Raw genomic sequence first — 19,257 nt, forward strand, 5'->3', positions numbered from 1 at the left:
CTAGAAACTTTAAAAATTCTAACAGAGTTAGACAGGCTAGATTCAGAAAGAATGTTCCCGATGGTGGGCGGCACGGTGGCTCAAGGTTAGCATTGCTGCCTCAAAGCTCCAGGGACCTGTGTTGAATTCCAGCCTCGGGTAACTGTCTGTGTGGAGTTTGCACTTTCTCCCCATGTTTGCATGGATTCCTCTGTGTGCTCCGGTTTCTTCCCACTGTCCAAATATGTGCAGGTTAGGTGGATTAGCATGCCAAATGACCCCTTATTGTCAAAAGTTTAGGTGAAGTTACGGGGATAGGGTGGACGCATGGGCTTAAGTAGTATGCTCTTTCCAAGGGCCAGTGCAGACTCGATGGGCTGAATGGCCCCCTTCTGCACTGTGAATTCTATGATTCTATGAGGCAGTCCAGAACTAGGGTTACAGTGTGAGAATAAGGGTTACACCATTTAAGATTGAGGTGAGGAGAAAATGGGGAATTTGTGAAATTCACTACCACAGAAAGTCATTGAGGCCAAAACGTTGTGTGATTTCAAGAAGGAATTAGATATATCAAGGGATATTGGGGAAGGCGGGATCAGGGTATTGAATTTGATGATCAGCCATGCTCATAATGAATGGCGGAGCAAGCTCGAAGGGCCGAATGGCCTCCTCCTACTTCTATTTTCCTATGCATGTTTCTATATATGTTATGATCACCGTGAGATCTTTTCACAAAACCCTTTCCCCTCTTTCCTGGAAACGCCCTTCCTCCACCCCACCCTTTTTTGCAGTGGCATGGTTACCCTTTCTGCTCTCAAAGTTGCTCTTGCCTCCTCCCCTGCCCCCACTCCCTCCGTAACAACATGTCTGATTTTGACTCTTGTTTCTACAAGATGCTGTTTTGCTCTGAGAATGGATTTTTTAGTGTGAGTATACACTGCAATAACTGCTTTGTCATGCCAAGTGGAAAAACTGTACATGTTTGCAAACAGTGCTGCAGCTGCTTACATAAGTGCTAATGTTCATGGGACTCAAACACAAGCACCAGTCTTGCAGGCATCATAGTAAGTGCCTTTTCTTAACTTCTCATTAGCATGGAAAGCCAAATAGCGTCACCAGCATGACAACTATTTAAACTCCAAACTGCTGCTACTACAGAGATGGCATTGAAAATGATTGTATGCAGTTGTGCACATTAGGATGTGCCTTTCTACGCCGATAATAAGTAACTGATGAATTTCTGTCGTTGAAATTATTTCCAGCAAACCCTGAAGCGAGTATTATCTGAGTTAAATATAGTTGGCTTATGTGTGAGTGTTACTTATAGATGGAAAGCTCTCCAAGATTGTACAGATAAGATAGTTAATGTGGATGGGTATGGATTTTTAAAAAAGTCTTTTGTTTGCAATTTGTTTTTTTATTTTGGAAGGGCATCTTATTGTCTAATAAAGAACTATCATTGCCTGGAAACGAGCATCACTGTAAACTATATTATTCATGATTCATGAATAAGTTAATCAGATTGCTTTAAATAAACATAACCTGAAATAAAATTCTGCATACTGTATTTGTAAAGTAGTAACATAGTTTATATCTAATAACATTTGTTGTATATTGGCAGATTTTCAAATTGCAAATACCAATGGCATCTGCTGTATCTTAGTACGAGGGTAATAGTCACACACACCAGTTCTTTTTAGGAAATCTATGTTTAGAACTTCCTCGTGCATTTAAAAATAGAAAATGCTGGAAACACAGAGCTGATCTGTCAGAATCTGAAAAGAGTAAAACTGTTTAACTTATTATTTTGTAAACATTTTGGTGTTAGTAGGTTTTTTCTCCCTTTCTGCATTTCACCCATTAAGGGACAGTCACAAGAAGAGCAATCAATCATGTAGCAGTAGGGAATACCTTGGCACATCTTTTTGGTTTAAAGTTGTCTTGTTTGACATTGCTGAGAAATTTTGTCCACGGGGCTGCTTATCTTCATTGTCAATGTGGCAGCTCTTGAGACAGATGGGAGTCTTACAATGCGATAACCACCAAATTGGAGTGGTTGTTGGCATCAAGGCACTGAGCTACAAGAAATATGGTGCTGAGCATGACATCTAAGAGTGGATCATTGTGATTCAGGGTAAAACAGACTCGATGCTAGTTAATGTGGCTAATTTTTATTTTTGGATCTGTGGCCAAAGTGAAAAACAAATTGAAGATAGTACCTGCTACTTATTCACTAAGCAGATTCTTTTCAAGGTACTATGGAGGGAAAAAGAACTATGAGGTGAAGGTGCAGAGCATAAAGCCTCTTCAGAACAATCAAGCAAAGTTAAATTATGATACGCAACTTGCAATGTCAGGAAGGATTTTAGGGAGGTGAAACATTAATAGGTCACATTGTCTGCAAGGCCTAGCAATTACACAAATATTATTGTACATATTTTTTTCATTGGTTAATCTTTGTATCATTTGTAGTTAAAAGGATTTATCTGGGCTAATGCCAATCAATGACTGGTCTATTCTGCTTCGAAAGACTTAGGTGGACATTTTCAGGGTTTAGAATTAACATCAAACTTGGTAGTCATTGATCCAAGGATCTTTATCTGAGGTGTGTAAATCTTTATTGTTCCACAGTACAGCTGAGATAATGATGAATGGGAAATTGTACTGGGATAATATTTTGCTGTTATCAAAGTCATTCCCCAAATGTTTGTGACACAGTTATTGAATGCTTTGGAAACCTTTGGTATAATCATGAAGAAACAAGTTAGATTTTAAGAGCATTGGGGTTTGAGGTGGTGGAACACCATGGGATAATTTGATTACTCCATCCTTATACGACTGTTGACAAAGTGCTTCAATGCACCACTTGTTCGGATGAACCTAGAAGTTATGGAAAATAAATGGTGAAATCTTGGATTTATCTGAAAATATTCCCCAGCTCCAAGACTCAAGTAAAGGCAGATGGGAAACACATTGAATCTATTTCTAATGAAAGTGGAGGTTTAGGAGGCACAATAGTAGGCACCATTCCCCATTCTATTCAATCTCTTTGACAATGATGTGCTGGGTGACATTGATCTCCGAAGTCTAAAATGTTAACAGACTCCTTTGAGGGAGGAGATGTGTGCGCAGCAGAAATTCAGGAAGCTAACTTGGTATGCCGTGATGAGATCAAAATTTCAGGAATGGGAGGATTAGAGTATTGAATAGTCAACAGTGGGACCAACCTCGCTGTGGAGACAAAATTTAGAGCAGCACTCCAAAACTTTGAAAAGGACAAATTGGACCATGGTGGGTAATAAAGGCAATTCGTCTGGTGTTGATTACCTCTATTTCCTGCATTCAGTGGCCTTTTTACAGACCTGAATAGGATCTACACCTGTGGTTAGCAGGTGCAGATTCTGCTGGACCTATCAAAGTCAACAGGCTGGAATGCCTGGGGTTAACCTGATATTATAGAGGCAGGTCAAAGAAGTATGTGCCTCTCTCATCCCCGTATGAAGTCTTACAACACCAGGTTAAAATCCAACAGGTTTGTTTCAAACACGAGCTTTCGAAGTACTGCTCCTTCCTCAGTTGAATGAAGAGATATGTTCCTTCATTCACATATCTCTTCATGGTTATTCATGATACAGGTTATTTGGCAAATTGCTCCATCCCATCGAAATCTTATTGGAATTACTAGCCTTTGTCCCAGATTCTGCTGAAATAATTAAATCACAGATGTATTACCGGCAAATTCACACATGGATGTAGCCTCATGTTGAGCAATGGGCTAACAAATTGTGGACATGATGTGGGGCACCTCCAGTATTGGTTTAAAGCAGCATCTCCAAGGACAAGTTATGAATTGCTAAATATTGCTTGCAATAGAGTTGGGATTAATGTCAAATTTTAAAATCAATTTTGAAATTGGTTGCAAATTGTGCCATTATTCCCCAGGCTGGATTGTCTGAGTTTAATACACATTCCCCAGAGCTGGGGTTTTTCTTTCTGTTACCTGTGTAAAACCTGTTACCTTTGTTTGGAAAAAAGATTCCCAGATCTTCCCCAGAAATCGGGTGATGTAGACCGAGGTAAATTTCCTTTTTGGAACTTCCGCTTCTTAATTGACGCACGGCAAACCTCGCGTTTCTTCATGATTTTGCTTTGCCTTTTAAGTCGTCATGAAGCCAAAAATAATTTTTTTTTGGCTGTTTAAACATCTCATCCCTTTGGCTCTGAGGGTAGTCTGTGCAACTGAATTTGTTAAAGTAGAGGATCGGACTGGACCAGGAGATAAATAAAATGCAGCCTTCTGGAGATGCCGGGGATTGAACCCGGGACCTCACACATGCGAAGCGCGCGCTCTACCACTGAGCTACATCCCCAAGCCCGAAAAGTGCCGCTAAATAATGGCTCAAGTGGATTTGACTGCGGCCGTTGTTGGAGGAGGTTTAAAATATGATTTTAGTTGATGAAGCTAGCCTGTTGTGTCGACCGTTCAGCTGGAGATTTATCTCCGTAAGGGTTGACAAATACCACCGAGGCGCCAACCTCTCGCTCTCGGGTCGGTGAGACTCACAAGATCAATTTGTTTCCTCCGACCGGAGCAGCGTAAAAATTCAAATTTGATTGGGAACAAATATTCGAGTTTTTTTTCAAATAAAAATAAATGATTAATTGGGTGGGGGGGGGGAAAAAATCGTTGCATCGGCCGGGAATCGAACCCGGGCCTCCCGCGTGGCAGGCGAGAATTCTACCACTGAACCACCGATGCATAGGGAACGCAGCGCGCACGCACTATACAACTGCAACCACCAACGGTCGTTCTCCATCTGTAATCGGACTCAGCATTCACAGCTCAGGACGACCATTCATTAATTCATTGACATTTTTCTCGTCAATCCACTCTGAATTTCCTGAAGGATTCTTTGCAGCCAAGCTGCTCTGAATGAACTATACACTTGTGCTGTCAGGTGGATAAACAAGCCCTCACCAGGGAAAACTAAGCTCACCGTCCTAGTGTCAGCAAGTCTGCAGCAAAAGTAAATGGGAAAGGGCCACACACGGCTGAGGTCAAGATAGTAAGAAGTCTGACAACACCAGGTTAAAGCCCAACATGTTTGTTTCAAACACTAGCTTTCCGGTGGAAGTAGGTGGGCCTAGCCCATGATGGAGTGGATGTAACTTAATTGCAGTATTAATGTAAGCCAACTTGTGACAATAATAAAGATTATTATGTCGGGTCAGAAGCTCATCTTAGGACCGAAAGGCTGTCAACAGTTTCAGCCTGAGACGATGATCTAGTCAATGGATGGGAAAAGGAGTGCAGGATGGGGACCAAAGTCACAATTTGCTTTCGCAAATTATGTAGTTGGAGGAAATTTCTGCACATCCCAATACTAGATGTCAGATTAGCGACGTGGCAGTTATTAACCAGAGATAGTGGCACCACATGAAATAAATGGGTAACAGACAAATTACATGTTGCATGAGCAATATTAAAGTAGCTGAGGAGAAAACTGAGTCTGACTCCGTTTTGACTGAGTCTCAATGAGTCTGGGGTTTTATTAGACTTGACACTCGATATGTCCAGTCATCCCAAAGGAAGCAGCAATTAACAAAGTAAACAGACAGCTGATTTTAAAAATGTAAATGCTGGAGATTCACATCTTGTGGTGCTCCACGGTGTAATTGTGTGTGTGCCTGTATTAGGGGATGTACAGCAGTACCTGTACTACAGGTTCGCCGTTAGCCCCTGCCGGCTAGCTCCGGCCTCAAGGAGCCGTATAAATATGTATGAGTTCTCCTGAGCAGCAGGGCTGGTTTTCAGCCTATTTGACCAATTTCATCAAATTGGGCCCCGCACCTTAAGGGAGCCCCGTGCCAGCGGCGACAGAGTTACTGTTTGAAGCCTTATCTGTATTCTAAGAGGAACTATAGGGTAGTTTTTACTTTTGGGGAACGCACCGCATTACCGTCGACAAATCCTTCAGCCCTGCGCCGCCAAATCCTTCCGCCCGGGTAAGTAAGTTTCAACATTTTAGTATATCAAGCATTTAATGTTTTTTTTTGGTTAAAGACGAGCATACTACATGAAATATAAACATACATAAATTTTTACTTTTGTAGAGTAGGGGCCCCGCCATCACTTTTCTAATTGGGCCCGCAATTCCTAGCACCGGCCCTGCTGAGCAGCCATTCTACCAGCTGCAGTCGGAGGATAAACATCTAACTGTAATAAAGCCTCTCTTGTACCCATTCATGTCTTTAGTACAATTTATAGCGCATCACATCTGTTAAGTGAAAACATGTAAAACAGTGCAGAAGGAGGCCATTCGGCCCATCAAGTCTGCGCCGACCCACTTAAGCCCTCACTTCCACCCTATCCCACAACCCAATAACCCCTCCTAACCTTTTTGGTTCCTAAGGACAATTTATCATGGCCAATCCACCTAATCTGCACGTCTTTGGACTGTGGAAGGAAACCGGAGCAAACCCACGCAGACACAGGGAGAACCTGCAGACTCTGCACAGACAGTGACCCAGCGGGGAATCAAACCTGGGACCCTGGCATTGTGACATTACCGTGCTGCCCTGCAAACTATTACTGTGTGCTCTTGATGAAGTACTTCTAATAATCTCTCTCTAAAGCTTGATGGAATAATAAATCTTAAGCCCCAAAGGAGACAGCCTTGGGGCGTGATCTAACAGCTGCGTTGAGCCCGATGTGAATCTGTGCAAGCAGGTTAGATCGAAGGAGAGGTCAAAATCGGAATCCACACCGATGGGCATCGATTGGTTTCTGATCTAACTGGCCCGCTTCCTTTGGCAGGTTTCGGATCCCGCCCGGGTACCAATTAACACCGATTGAAGACAATCTCCATCTCACTAATGAGATAAATGCCCTATCTAACGGCATCCCGGGATCTAACTGGCTCCCCAGTGGGAGGTCACGTGGGCGCCCTTTAGCACACCTATGTAAAGTTGTGCAATGGCTGCTGTGGGGATCGGAGGAGGTGAGTAGCCATCTTCAAAATCGGGCATGCAGCCCAGGGGCACTGGAGCTGCTGCCTCAGTGCTCGAAGTGGGATGGGTTGGGGGGTGGTGGGGGGGGGGGAGGGGGGGGGGTTGGTGGAGACCCGAGTTGGAAGGGCCTGGTCGAGGAGCTGGGTGCCATCAGTGACTGTTCAATAAACAATATTCTTAAGTGCTGCTGCAGGTTGTATTTGCTGATTGTTCCTGATGGTAGCTGTAAATGCCTGAAGGCCATGTGTTTGTTTGCTGTCGCTTCTTTTGCTTCTTTGGCCTGGAGTAAGGAAAGGGAGGATGAAAGATGACCTGCTGCCAGTGCTGGAAAGGGGGAGGAGACACTCTTTCTCCCTTCTGGCGTGCTCAGCGACAATGTGACTTTCCGGTGTGGCATCCACTGTTGACAGTATACTACTGGGAGCTGCAGGAGGGGGAAAGAAAGTTGGATTGACCGGAATACAGCTGCCTGGAGGCTGTGTGTTTGTTTGCTCCTGTTTGTTTGCTTTTGTGACCTGCTGCCAGCGCAGGGTAAGGCGCAAGATTCTCTGACCCCCCGGGAAGTCGGAGAATCGCCCAAGGCCGGCATCAATCCCGACCCCAACGTATCCCGAATTCTCTGCCCCCCGAGATTCGGCAGGGGCGGGAATCGCGCTGCGCCGGTCGGCGGGCCCCCCGCGGTGATTCTCCGGCCCGCAATGGGCTGAAGTCCCGCCGCTGACAGGCCTTTCCCGCCGGCGTGGATTAAACCACCTACCTGACAGGCGGGATTGCCGTCGCGGGCGGACTCCGGGGTCCTGGGGGGGGGGGGCGACCTGACCCCGGGGGATGCCCTGACGGTGGCCTGGCCCACAATTGGGGCCCACCGATCCGCGGGCGGGCCTGTGCCATGGGGGCAATCTTTTTCTTCCGCCTCTGCCATGGCCTTCACCATGGCGGAGGCGGAAGAAACCCCCTCCCCTGCGCATGCGCCGGTATGACATCAGCTGACGCTCCGGCGCATACGCGGACTTACGCCGGCCGGTGAATTCCTTTCGGCCCCAGCTGGCGTGGCGCCAAAGGCCGTTCACGCCAGCTGGTGGAGTGGGAACCACTCCGGCATGGGCCTAGCCCCTCAATGTGATGGCTTGGCCCCTAAAGGTGTGGAGAATTCCGCACCTTTGGGGCGGCCCAACGCCGGAGTGGTTCACGCCACTCCGACATGCCGGGACCCCCCCGCCCCGCCGGGTAGGGGAGAATCCCGGCCAAGGTGTCGGGGTGCTATTTCTCACTTTTGGTGTGTTCTGCGTTGGTACGAAATTCTGGTGTGATTATTCCCAGCGCTATAATGAGGCCCATGCTGTCATTGAACTTCTTAAAATGGATGCCTGGACTCCACTGATAGTGCACTGCAGTACACTGCTTCATGGTGGTCTGCTGTGATCGCCACAACCTGGCACAACAGTGCAGTGATGTGCTGGAGGTGGAGGAGGAGGAGGACGGACATGCGGCCTCGTCTGAGGAGATGGCGAAAAAGGGCCGGACCAGGAGGGGCTGGAGGACAAACCTGGGGAGGACCCATGGGATCAGCTGGGGGAAAGAGGACAGACAGTGACAGTGGCAAGGGTCCAGCACATAGCCGGAGGGACAGTGAGCTCCTCATTCTCGCCCATTCGCATAGGACAAGGCTTTGTCCGTCATCTCACCCCCTCCCCCAGTCCCCCCTTCCCTCCCCAGTCCCTCTCACCCCTACTACCTCCCCTTCTCCCACCCCACCCGTCCCCATGATCACCCCCCTTCACCTATTGGCCAGCCCCATCCCCCACCCTTCCACAGATTCCCCCCTTCCCCACCACCCCACTGCCCTGTTCCACCCTCCCAGGTTCTGTGTAATATCACTCCAGTGTGATGGGCCTGTGTCGGCACTGTCAGCGGGTCATTATACAAGGTCGGTGAGGTAAATTCCTCAATCTATGCCATAGTCTGACTCCTGTCTTTCTGCTGACAGTGCGCGCACACCCATCATCTGCACATGGGATGCATCAGGGCCCTATGGCTTTTGATGTCCCTGGTGGGTATCTGCTGGAGGAACTGGGGCCAGAGTCACTTGGCTGCCTTACCAGTGACACTAGCATCACTGTGCCACCCTGTTCTGCCTGTTGACCTCGGGGCGTGCTGGCGTAAGGAGGAGGGGACTTCGGAGAGCTGGAGACCACCGTTGTCTCTCTGGTGGGAGGCTCCGCGTTGGCCTCCAGCACTCCATCTTCCCTGACAGTGCCTGTGAAGCCCTGGGGGTCTCCATGGGATGGAGTGTCAGCTGGAATGAGCTCCAGAGGCCCCTGCATCATCTGGCTCTGGCGGCTCCCCATTATCTGCACCATGGTGTTTGTGTCCTCAGTGATGCTCCTCAGTGACCGGGCCATGCTCTACAGTGTCTCAGCAATGTCCACCAGCATCTGGGACACTTACCTCAGCAACTGGGGCACGCTGTTGATGCCCTCAGCCATGGCTGTCACTGACTGAGCAACGCCTTGGACAGCCGACACTCATGGTGAGGACATCATGCTCCAGGCTTTCCACTGGGTCACCACCCTAGCAGTGTTGGCCTCAGTGCCACACATTGCGAGCATCATCTGTGCCTGTAGCTTCTGGTACTCCTTCAATCGGTTATGCAATCGCTGGAGTGTCACTGACATCCCCTCCTGAATCTCACGGCTGCACCCTAGCATCTGCATCAGCTCCAGGATAACCTTGTCCAGAGGCTTGGCATCTGACCGTGACCTAGCTGAGTTCTGTGATCCAGCAGACCTCTGACTGCTGACTTCCTCAAATGTTCCTGCATCCACCTGATGTGCATCAGCAACTGTGTGGTGCTTACCAGATTGTGCCCAGAAGCCTGGCCACTAATGTCGTCCACCGAGGTGGGTGTCCTGTGCTGGTGGAAGGTGGGGATGACAGCCGTGACGCGTCGCTGGTGGCATCCTTGGAGCTCTCCTCCAATGTGTTCTTCTCTTGGAATTTGGGGGGGTGACCATGGATGGCCCGGCACTATCCAACGGAGATCCTGCGATCGAAAGGATATGTGAGCTGTGAGAGGGAAGGATCATTTTGTCCGATGTGCACAACGCACTGGAGACAGGCCATCTGGGTGAAGGGGCAGTGGATCCTCACCTCTGCGGCGCAGGCCAACCTTGTGGTCGGTGACTGCTCTGTCCTTAGTCAACCTCACGATCTCCAGGGCCCGATCCTCATAGTAGGTGAAGACTCTGATGTCTGGCACCCCTTTGCCCGTCTGGAACCTTTCCCGCCTACTTTCTGCCAACTTCTCCTGCGGGGACAGAAAGAGGGCATTGTGAGCCACATTTCTTATGCATTGGAGGGGTATCTATGGCAGAACGTGTGGGCACCGCTGCTGGGGCACAGTCACGGTGTTATGCTGGGGCAGGGAGTGGTGTGAGGTGCAGCCGTCGACCCGTGGTGGGGGTGAGGGGAGGTCAGGGTGGTGGCAGGTGGAACCGATGCCAGGTGGCCACTGTCAAATTATCCGTGTGGCCCAGTGGAGGTTGTTGGCCTTCTTCCTGCACTGGAGGCGGTCCTTCTAGTCATGCTGCCCGAACTGACAGCTGTTGCCACTGTTTCCGAGGTGGTATTGGCGGCCCTGTGGCTCGTCCTGTGACTCCCTCGGGGGAACATGGTGTCTTGTCTCACCTCTGCAGCATCCAGCAGCCTGGTCAGGTCGGCATGATGGAAGCATGGAGCAGAGCTACATGGTGGCATTGCTGTGTGCTGTCTGGAATGTGTTCAGAGGGAACGGTTTATAATAATACTCTTGATAATACTCTTTATTGTCACAAGTAAGCTTACATTAACACTGCAATGAAGTTACTGTGGAAAATCCCCAGTCCCCACATTCTGGCGCTTGTTCGGGTACACAGAGGGAGAATTCTAAATGTCCAATTCACCTAACAAGCACATCTTTTGGGACTTGTGGGAGGAAACCGGAGCTCCCGGAGGAAACCCACGCAGACACAGGGAGAACATGCAGACTCCGCACAGACAGTGACCCAAGCCGGGAATCGAACCTGAGACCCTGGTGCTGTGAAGCAACAGTGCTAACCACTGTGCTACCACTCCGCCCTGTTTATGTTCTGCTGCCGCTTGTTGGTGGGGTGCTGTCGGGTGCAGTCCAGATGAATCATTTGGCAGGATGGCCATTTCCACCTTGAAGTCCGTGGGGGATCATTTCTGGCTGCAATTGATGTTAGATGCTGGCCGCAGTCCCGCGTGGTTGGCCATCGGTAAGCTGGGAAGTGGTGCCCGTTACTGCACTTAGTGCTTCTCCCATTATATCGCACCCTTGGCCTACACTCAGTTCATTTCAATGTGTGAAATACTGCAATTTATCATCACCACACTGGGCAACCATTCATAACATAATTGAACACATTATTGAGTACCAAATCCTTGAGAATTTCTTCACTACTTTTTCTGGCATTTTTTATGTAAATGAAGTCAGGTACTTCACTGTGGTCAAAGTGAGAGCAGGGTGGAGAACCTTGCTATGCGTGCCTGCTACAGTGTCCTGATGAAGCTCAACACAAACTCAAGGAACAGCACCTCATCTTTCCATTCAGAACTCTATAGCTTGTTGGTCTCAACAGCTTAACCTCTGACTCCATCTTGTCTAATGTGTTTTTTTCAGGTTTTATTTTGTTAGCCTGTTTCATTGTTTATTCCTTCATGTTGCACTCAGATGGCTAGAAGGCAGCTATTCACACCTCATCTGGGTGCAATCTTCAGTTGCAATTTTCCACTACTGTTTTTGTTGGACATGTTCAGTGATAGGAGCAGAAAATCTTGCGAGAAGGCAATTGTCACCTTTTACATCGGCATGATAGTTTGCTGCGATCGTCCCTGCCCCCAGTCAATGGTGGGCCTCGCTCACTGTCATGCAACATCAGGAACCTAATTTACATTCATTTGCATCTCATTAGGTCGGAATCATTCCCCCCCCCCCCCTCGCTCACAAAGTCCACCCACACTGGTGTGATGTCATGACAACACAAATCACGATTGGACTCAAAAGGCATGCACTTGGTGTTCAGACCGCCAAAGGGAGTTCAAAGATGAGTGCTGAGCTTGCGGAATGGCTCCGCATATTCAGGTGGGTGAGGGAGTGCTATCAAAGGACTCAAAGGTGAAGAAGCATGACTTGGAGGTACTAGCAAAGAACTCTGGGATGAGGAGGCATGACTCGGGGTCTGAACTGGGTTACCAGGGCCAAAGCCGGGTGTACCAGAGTCTGAATTGGGTGTGAGGAGGCATGATTCGGTGGTGCCAGAGTCTGGGTTTGAGTATTGAGGTTGGAGTCAGGGGGGTACCAGGGTCTGAGTTGAGGGTAACGAGATCTGAGTCAGAGGTGAGGAGGCATGAGTCGGGTACCAGAGTCTGAGTTGGGTGTTCCGGAGACGGAGGTACATGGGTATAAGTTGGAGATGAACAGCCTTGAACTCGAGGGATGCAGAGGGAAGCCTGAAAGGCTACAGGGGGTCAAACTGAAAGGCTGTCAGGAGTCAATCTGGAAGGCGAACAGTTGGAAACTTGGGACAATGCCTGCGCCTGAGATGAGAGCTCGGGATGCAGTCTAGGGGCCAAATGTGGCCACTTGGTCACATTTTGTGGGACAAGGGTGGTGTGGAGTGCTGCCCATTCAATGACTGAAGGATTGGGCATCAACATTCTGGCCAGGACATCACTCTCTAGCCTTTGAGAACTGGTCCTGAGGATGATTGGGCAAACATCGGATCTATGGAGACAGATACATAATCAACGCCCCCTCCCACCCGGGTTATTCTCTCTTCCAACCTTTTCCATCAGGCAGGAGATACAAAAGTCTGAGAATATGCACTAACAGGTTCAAAAATAGCTTCTTCCCTGCTGTTCCCAGACTCTTGAATGACCCTCTTATGGACTGAACTGATCTCTTCACACATCTTCTCTACTGAGTAGTACTACTGTTATGGGCCAGGGTTTAGAGAACCCCGAAGTGTATCATGGAGTTCACCTGACCCACAACTTTTACTAGATTGTGGTATGGGGAGCACACGGCCCACTCTACAGGTGTGGTACAGCAGAAATGGAGAAGTGTTTTTTAAAGCAAAACAATGTTTATTCTATGAACTCAAGTTGACCTTTTTAAAACATACAGTGAACTTCTTAGCAATCATTAATTCAAATACAACCCCCAAAGAGTACAACATTAAGTAATTCTTAAGCTGTCCTTTTAACATCCAGAAGACTTACAAAAAACATAACCTTTAACAGAAGCACATCAGTTTAAAGTCACTACTCAGAACATTTATAATTCTGAATTTACCAAATGATCAAGAGACAGTCTTTTCATGGCAGAGAGAACAGCAGTACAGCTGTTTGTCTGGCTTCAACTCCAACACTGAAAACGAAACCAAAAAGACACAGACACACCCAAGCTTTTCTCAAAGTGAAACTAAAAAACAGAAGGAGAGCTCAGCTCCACCCACACTCTGACATCACTGCAGTAACATGAGCAGCCAAACATTTCTTAAAGCGACATTCTCATGACACTAAACTCTGTATGTTTCACCCGATGCCAGTGTCTATGTATTTACATTGTGCATTTTTATATGTCCTATGTTTTTTCATGTATGTAATGATCTGTCTGGACTGTCCGCAGAACAATACTTTTCACTGTACCTCAGTACACATGACAATAAATGAAAGTCTCTCTCTTTGATATGACAATGATGAGACCGAAGGAGAGAGTGATCCTGTTGGACTGGTGATCATTCTTCTGGCTCATAGACTTAAGAGAAGAAATATTAGTGGAAGTAGTAGGGGTAGCAGGGCGGGCTCCACAGGTAGTGGAGAACGCCAGAGAGCCGTCACACGGATGTCCCTCGCTAGTCACAAGGTGTGCAGATAACACCTGACATTCCTACAAATATCCAAGAACCAGTGTCACTGAAGACTTTGCATGTCAATGGAACTGGTTGCTCACATCTATCACCTTCTGCAGAATTTGGCGCCATGGATACTTGGGTGGCCAATGGCGTTAAAAGTCACAGCGACGCTCAATTTTCATCCCAGTGGCTCTTTCCAGGGCTCCTCAGGTGACCTGTGCAACAACCTACAAGTCTCTGGGCAGATGTGCATCCAGGAGGTGACGGAAGCAATCTTTGAGAGGACACAAAACTTTGCCCACTTCCACCAGGTTCAGGCAAGCCAGTATGCAAGAATGATGGGCTGTCTGGCTTTCCCAAGGTGCAGGACGCCAACAACTGTATTCACATGGTACTGAGATCCCAGGGCAACAAGAAGTGAACTATGTGAACCACAAGGGCTTACACTTGCTCAATATTCAGCTAGTTTACAACCACACAAAGCACATCCTCCAAATGTGTGCTTGGTTTTCTGGGACTATGCATATCTGCTACATTCTGAGCTGCTCTCAAATCCCTGACATGTTTGAGGGTCTGCAGCAGCTACTGAATTGGCACCTTAGGGCCAAGGGTTATCCACTGAGGACATGACTGATGACGTCTGTGCAGAGGCCAGAGTGCGGTTGAGACAAGGTACAATGAGGCTCATACTGCTACTCACACTGTGGTGGAGCAGATCATAGGCATGTTGAAGATGCAGTTCTGGGGCCTGGACCGGTCTGGAACCCTGTTGTACAATCCGCATTGTGGTCGCCTGCTGCACCCTGCACACCCTGGGGCTGCAATGACGAGAGGAACTGCTTGAGAGGGAGATGGAGGAGCAGTATGTTTCCTCTGATGAGGAAGACGTTGAAGGGGGCGATAATGAATAAGGGAGAGGATTCTGATTATGATGGAGTGGCGATGGTCTGACGAGGCAGATGAGCTTGGAACAGCTAATTGCTGCCAGATTAATGGAGGGTGAAGAGGACATCCAGTGAGGACATCCCATTATTCTCACTTTCCTTCTGTGAGCATTGCACTCCTGTCCTGACTGATGGCAGGGCACATTCTCTGTGATAAGACTCCTGTCATGGGGAGGGAACAGTTACACATAGTCCCTATAATCCAGGGGGATGATGATTTGCAGTGGGGATAGTACATAGAACCACACAGAGTTTCTGTTAATGTCTGACCCTGCCTGGCAGCACACTTGCTCTCAATGGCTAGCGTCATGTCATGGCGATACAGTGGGGAGAGTTTCTCCTCTCCTGATCGAAGGTCATCTTTCGTAAGCTGTACCTTGAGGTTCAGTGTCACTGGAGGCTGAGACATATGGATGGGAGGCCAGCCACACCTCAAAGTGCAGAGAGCACACATGGACAATGACTGGAATGAGTGATGTGAGCCCTTTACATTGTCGGGGGCATTCTAATTTCCAACAAGAAACAGGCATGACTGATGTGTTCAGCCATTGCGAAGGTGCCACCAAAGTTCTCGCAACCTTGCACAAAGTACATTGAGGAAGCGCTGGACTGAGCACCTGTCTTTTACTGATGCAGGAGTCCAGTGTTGTGGTCAGAACTACAGGAACACAGCTCATCAGTCAAAGAGCCATCGAAAGATGCAATTAGTGAGAGTTTATTTACAGAGGTGGGCGCCATCTACAAGTGCTTCACATCCATATCCACGCAGTGTGACTAGAGATTCTTAATCTTGCTAACACTGCCGCTATATCTTGGTGCTTCCCCAACATTCACCACGGAGGTTGAGGTAGCCTGAAAAGGGTCCAGAGGAGGTTCACAAGAATTATCCCTGGAATTAAGAACTTATCGTATGAGGAATGTTTGAGGACTCTGGGTCTGTACTTGTTGGAGTTTAGAAGGATGAGGGGGGACCTTATTGAAATTTAAAAGATAGTGCAAGGCCGGGATAGAGTGGATGTGGAGAGGATGTTTCCACTTGTAGGAAAAACTAGAACCAGTGAACACCACCTCAGACTAAAGAGACGATCCTTTAAAACTGAGATGATGAGGAATTTCTTCAGCCAGAGGGTGGTGAACCTGTGGAACTCTTTGCCGCAGAAAGCTGTGGAGGCTAGAGCACTGAGTATCTTTAAGGCAGAGACAGATAGGTTCTTGATTAATAAGGCGATCAGGTGTTATGGGGAGAAGGCAGGAGAATGGGGACGAGAAAATATTAGCCATGATTGAATGGCGAAGCAGACTCGATGGGCCGAGTAGCCTAATTCTGCTCTTATGTCTTATGGTCTTATGATGCCTGCCACAACATGTTGCCTGTCATGCCTTGGTGGGCATCCTCTGGCGAGCCAAGTCCTGGAAGCCTCAGCCTACTTTTATGGTCCTGCTGTGTGGCAGCGTCACATTCCGGCCAAAACGCCGTTTCAAGACACCTCTCCCAGCATACTCCTGTCAAACGTCCAAGCGATCGAAAACAAGCTGGATGAACTTAACGCTAGATTTAGCTCTCAGAGAGAAGTAAGAGACTGCTGTGTGCTCTGTTTCACAGAGACATGGCTCACCCCCGCCTCACCGGACTGTGCCATACAACCTGAAGGCTTCTCAATTCACTGGGCGGACCGCACCGCGTCATCAGGCAAAGCAAAGGGTGGAGGGTTTTGCCTCCTCATCAAATCCTCCTGGTGATTGGATGTGACAACCCTGGTGACCTACTGCTCCTTGGACCTGGAATACCTGACCATGAAGTGCCGCCCATACTATCTTCCACGTGAATTCACTTCAGCCATTCTCACAGTGGTCTACATCCCACCCCAGGCAGAAGTGAGGAAGGTGCTGGACGAACTGTACACAGTTATAAACAACTGCGAGACAGAACACCCGGAGGCCTTGTTCATCGTGGCCAGAGACTTCAACAAGGCCAACCTCAAGAGTGTACTGCCAAAATTCCAGCACATCTCCTGTCCCATCAGGAGCGACAACACGCTTGACCACAGCTACTCAAAAATCAAGGGTGCCTACCGTTCCATCCCCCGACCATACTTTGGGAAATCAGACAATAAGACATGCTCCTTCTCCCAGCATGCAAGCAGAAACTCAAGCGGGATTCCAGCTAAGAAGGTCGTGCAGTGCTGGCCTAAGGAAACAGAAGAGCTCTTACATGACTGCTGAGAGACAGTGGACTGGTCCATATTTAAGAACTCAGCGACCAACTTAAATGAGTATGCCACCACCGTCACAGGCTTCATTAGCAAATGTGTTGGCGATTGCATGCCAAAGAAAGCAGTACATACATTCCCCAACCGGAAACCATGACTCATCGCGAGATTGACTCCTTACTGAAGGACAGGTCTGAGGCATTCAAGTCAGACGACCCTGACCTGTACAAGAAATCCAGGTACACTTTCCGCAAAGCCATCCGAGACGCCAAGAGAGAATATCAAACCAAGCTAGAGTCACAGACAGACTCTCGGCGGTTTTGGCAAGGACTAAACAGCTTAACGGGCTACAAAGCAAAGCCAAGCAATATCTCCGGCAGCTGCGGACCCGTCCCCCATGACCTCAATGCATTCTATGCTCGGTTCGAGCAGGAAACCAACAATCTGCTGCCGAGTGCCCCAGCACACCATAATTCACCCATACCCACCATCACAGCTTCCGAAGTCAGATCAGCCTTCCTGAAAGTGAACCCTTGGAAGGTGACGGGCCCAGACGGGATCCCTGGTCGTGCACTCAGAGCCTGTGCGGTGCAGCTGGCAGAGGTGTTTGTGGACATCTTTAACCTGTCCTTACTCCACTCCGAGGTCCCCACCTGATTCAAGAAGACCACCATCATACTGGTGCCATAGAAGAACCAGCAACGTGCCTCACTGACTACTATCAGGTGGACCTGACTTTAGTCACAATGAAGTGCTCGAGAGGTTGGTCATGAAGTGCATCATCTTTATACTCCCAGAACACCTTGATCCACTGCAATTCGCATACCGCCGCAACCAGTCCACAGCAGACACCATTTCTCTGGCCCTACACACATCCCTAGAGCATCTCGATAACAAGGACTCCTACATCAGACTCCTATTTATTGACTACAGCTCTGCCTTCAACACCATAATCCCAGCCAAGCTCATATCAAAGCTCCAAAACCTAGGACGAAGCTCCCCAATCTGCAACTGGATCCTCAGCTTTCTGACCCACAGACCACAATCAGAAAGAATGAACACCAACACCTCCTCCACAATAGTCCTCAATACCGGGGCCCCGCAAGGCTGCGTACTTAGTCCTCTACTCTACTCCCTGTACACACACAACTGCGTGGCAAAATATGGTTCCAACTACTTCATCTACAAGTTTGCTGACGATACGACCATAGTGGGCCGGATCTCAAATAACGACGAGTCAGAAAACAGGAGGGAGATAGAGAACCTAGTGGAGAGGTGCAGCGACAACAATCTCTCCCTCAATGCCAGAAAAACTAAAGAGCTGGTCATTGACTTCAGGAAGCAAAGTACTGTACACAGCCCTGTCAGCATCAACGGAGCCGAGGTGGAGATGGTTAGCAGTTTCAAATTCCCAGGGGTGCACATTTCCAAAAATCTGTTCTGGTCCGCCAACGTCGACGCTACCACCAAGAAAGCACAACAGTGCCTATACTTCCTCAGGAAATGAAGGAAATTTGGCATGTCCACATGAACCCTTACCAACTTTTACAGGTGCACCATAGAAAGCATCCTATCTGCCTGCATCACAACCTGGTATCACAACTGCTTGGCCCAGGATCGCAAGAAACTTCAGATAGTCGTGAACACAGCCCAGTCCATCACATGAGCCTGCCTCCCATCCATTAACTCCATCTCCACCTCCCGCTGCCTGGGGAAAGCGGGCAACATAATCAAAGACCCCTCCCATCCGGCTTACTCACTCTTCCAACTTCTTCCATCGGGCAGGAGATAGAGAAGTCTGAGAACACGCACAGACAGGCTCAAAAAACAGCTTCTTCCCCACTGTAGCCAGCCTCCTAAATGACCCTCTTATGGATTGACCTCAATAACACTACACCCCTGTATGCTTCATTCGATGCCGGTGCTTATGTAGTTACATTATGTACCTTGTGTTGCCCTATTATGTATTTTCTGTCATAATATACATCTATGTATATAATGGAGTGCAGACAGGCAGTGATTGACACACAGGATGACCAGTAAGCACACAGAACAGAGCAGCCAATCACCAGACAGGACACGACCACTATAAAGCCAGAGGGCACCAGTTTTCTCGCTCTCTCTGGACCCAGCCACTGAGACAGTCAGAGCTCGTGAGCTTGCCAGTGCAAACACCATGTGGTAGCTAGTAAATCT

General features: G+C 48.3%; 2 non-coding genes across 2 annotated transcripts; both read right to left on the minus strand.

Moving 5' to 3' along the window:
- Nucleotides 1-4,277: 4,277 nt before the first annotated feature.
- On the minus strand, nt 4,278-4,349 carry trnaa-cgc. Its single transcript has one exon. It is a non-coding gene; the product is annotated as a tRNA-Ala (tRNA).
- Nucleotides 4,350-4,667: 318 nt separating this feature from the next.
- Nucleotides 4,668-4,738, minus strand: trnag-gcc. The gene has a single exon. It is a non-coding gene; the product is annotated as a tRNA-Gly (tRNA).
- Nucleotides 4,739-19,257: the final 14,519 nt, after the last annotated feature.

The sequence above is a fragment of the Scyliorhinus canicula genome, chromosome 2, assembly GCF_902713615.1.
Source record: "Scyliorhinus canicula chromosome 2, sScyCan1.1, whole genome shotgun sequence".
NCBI lineage: Eukaryota > Metazoa > Chordata > Chondrichthyes > Carcharhiniformes > Scyliorhinidae > Scyliorhinus > Scyliorhinus canicula.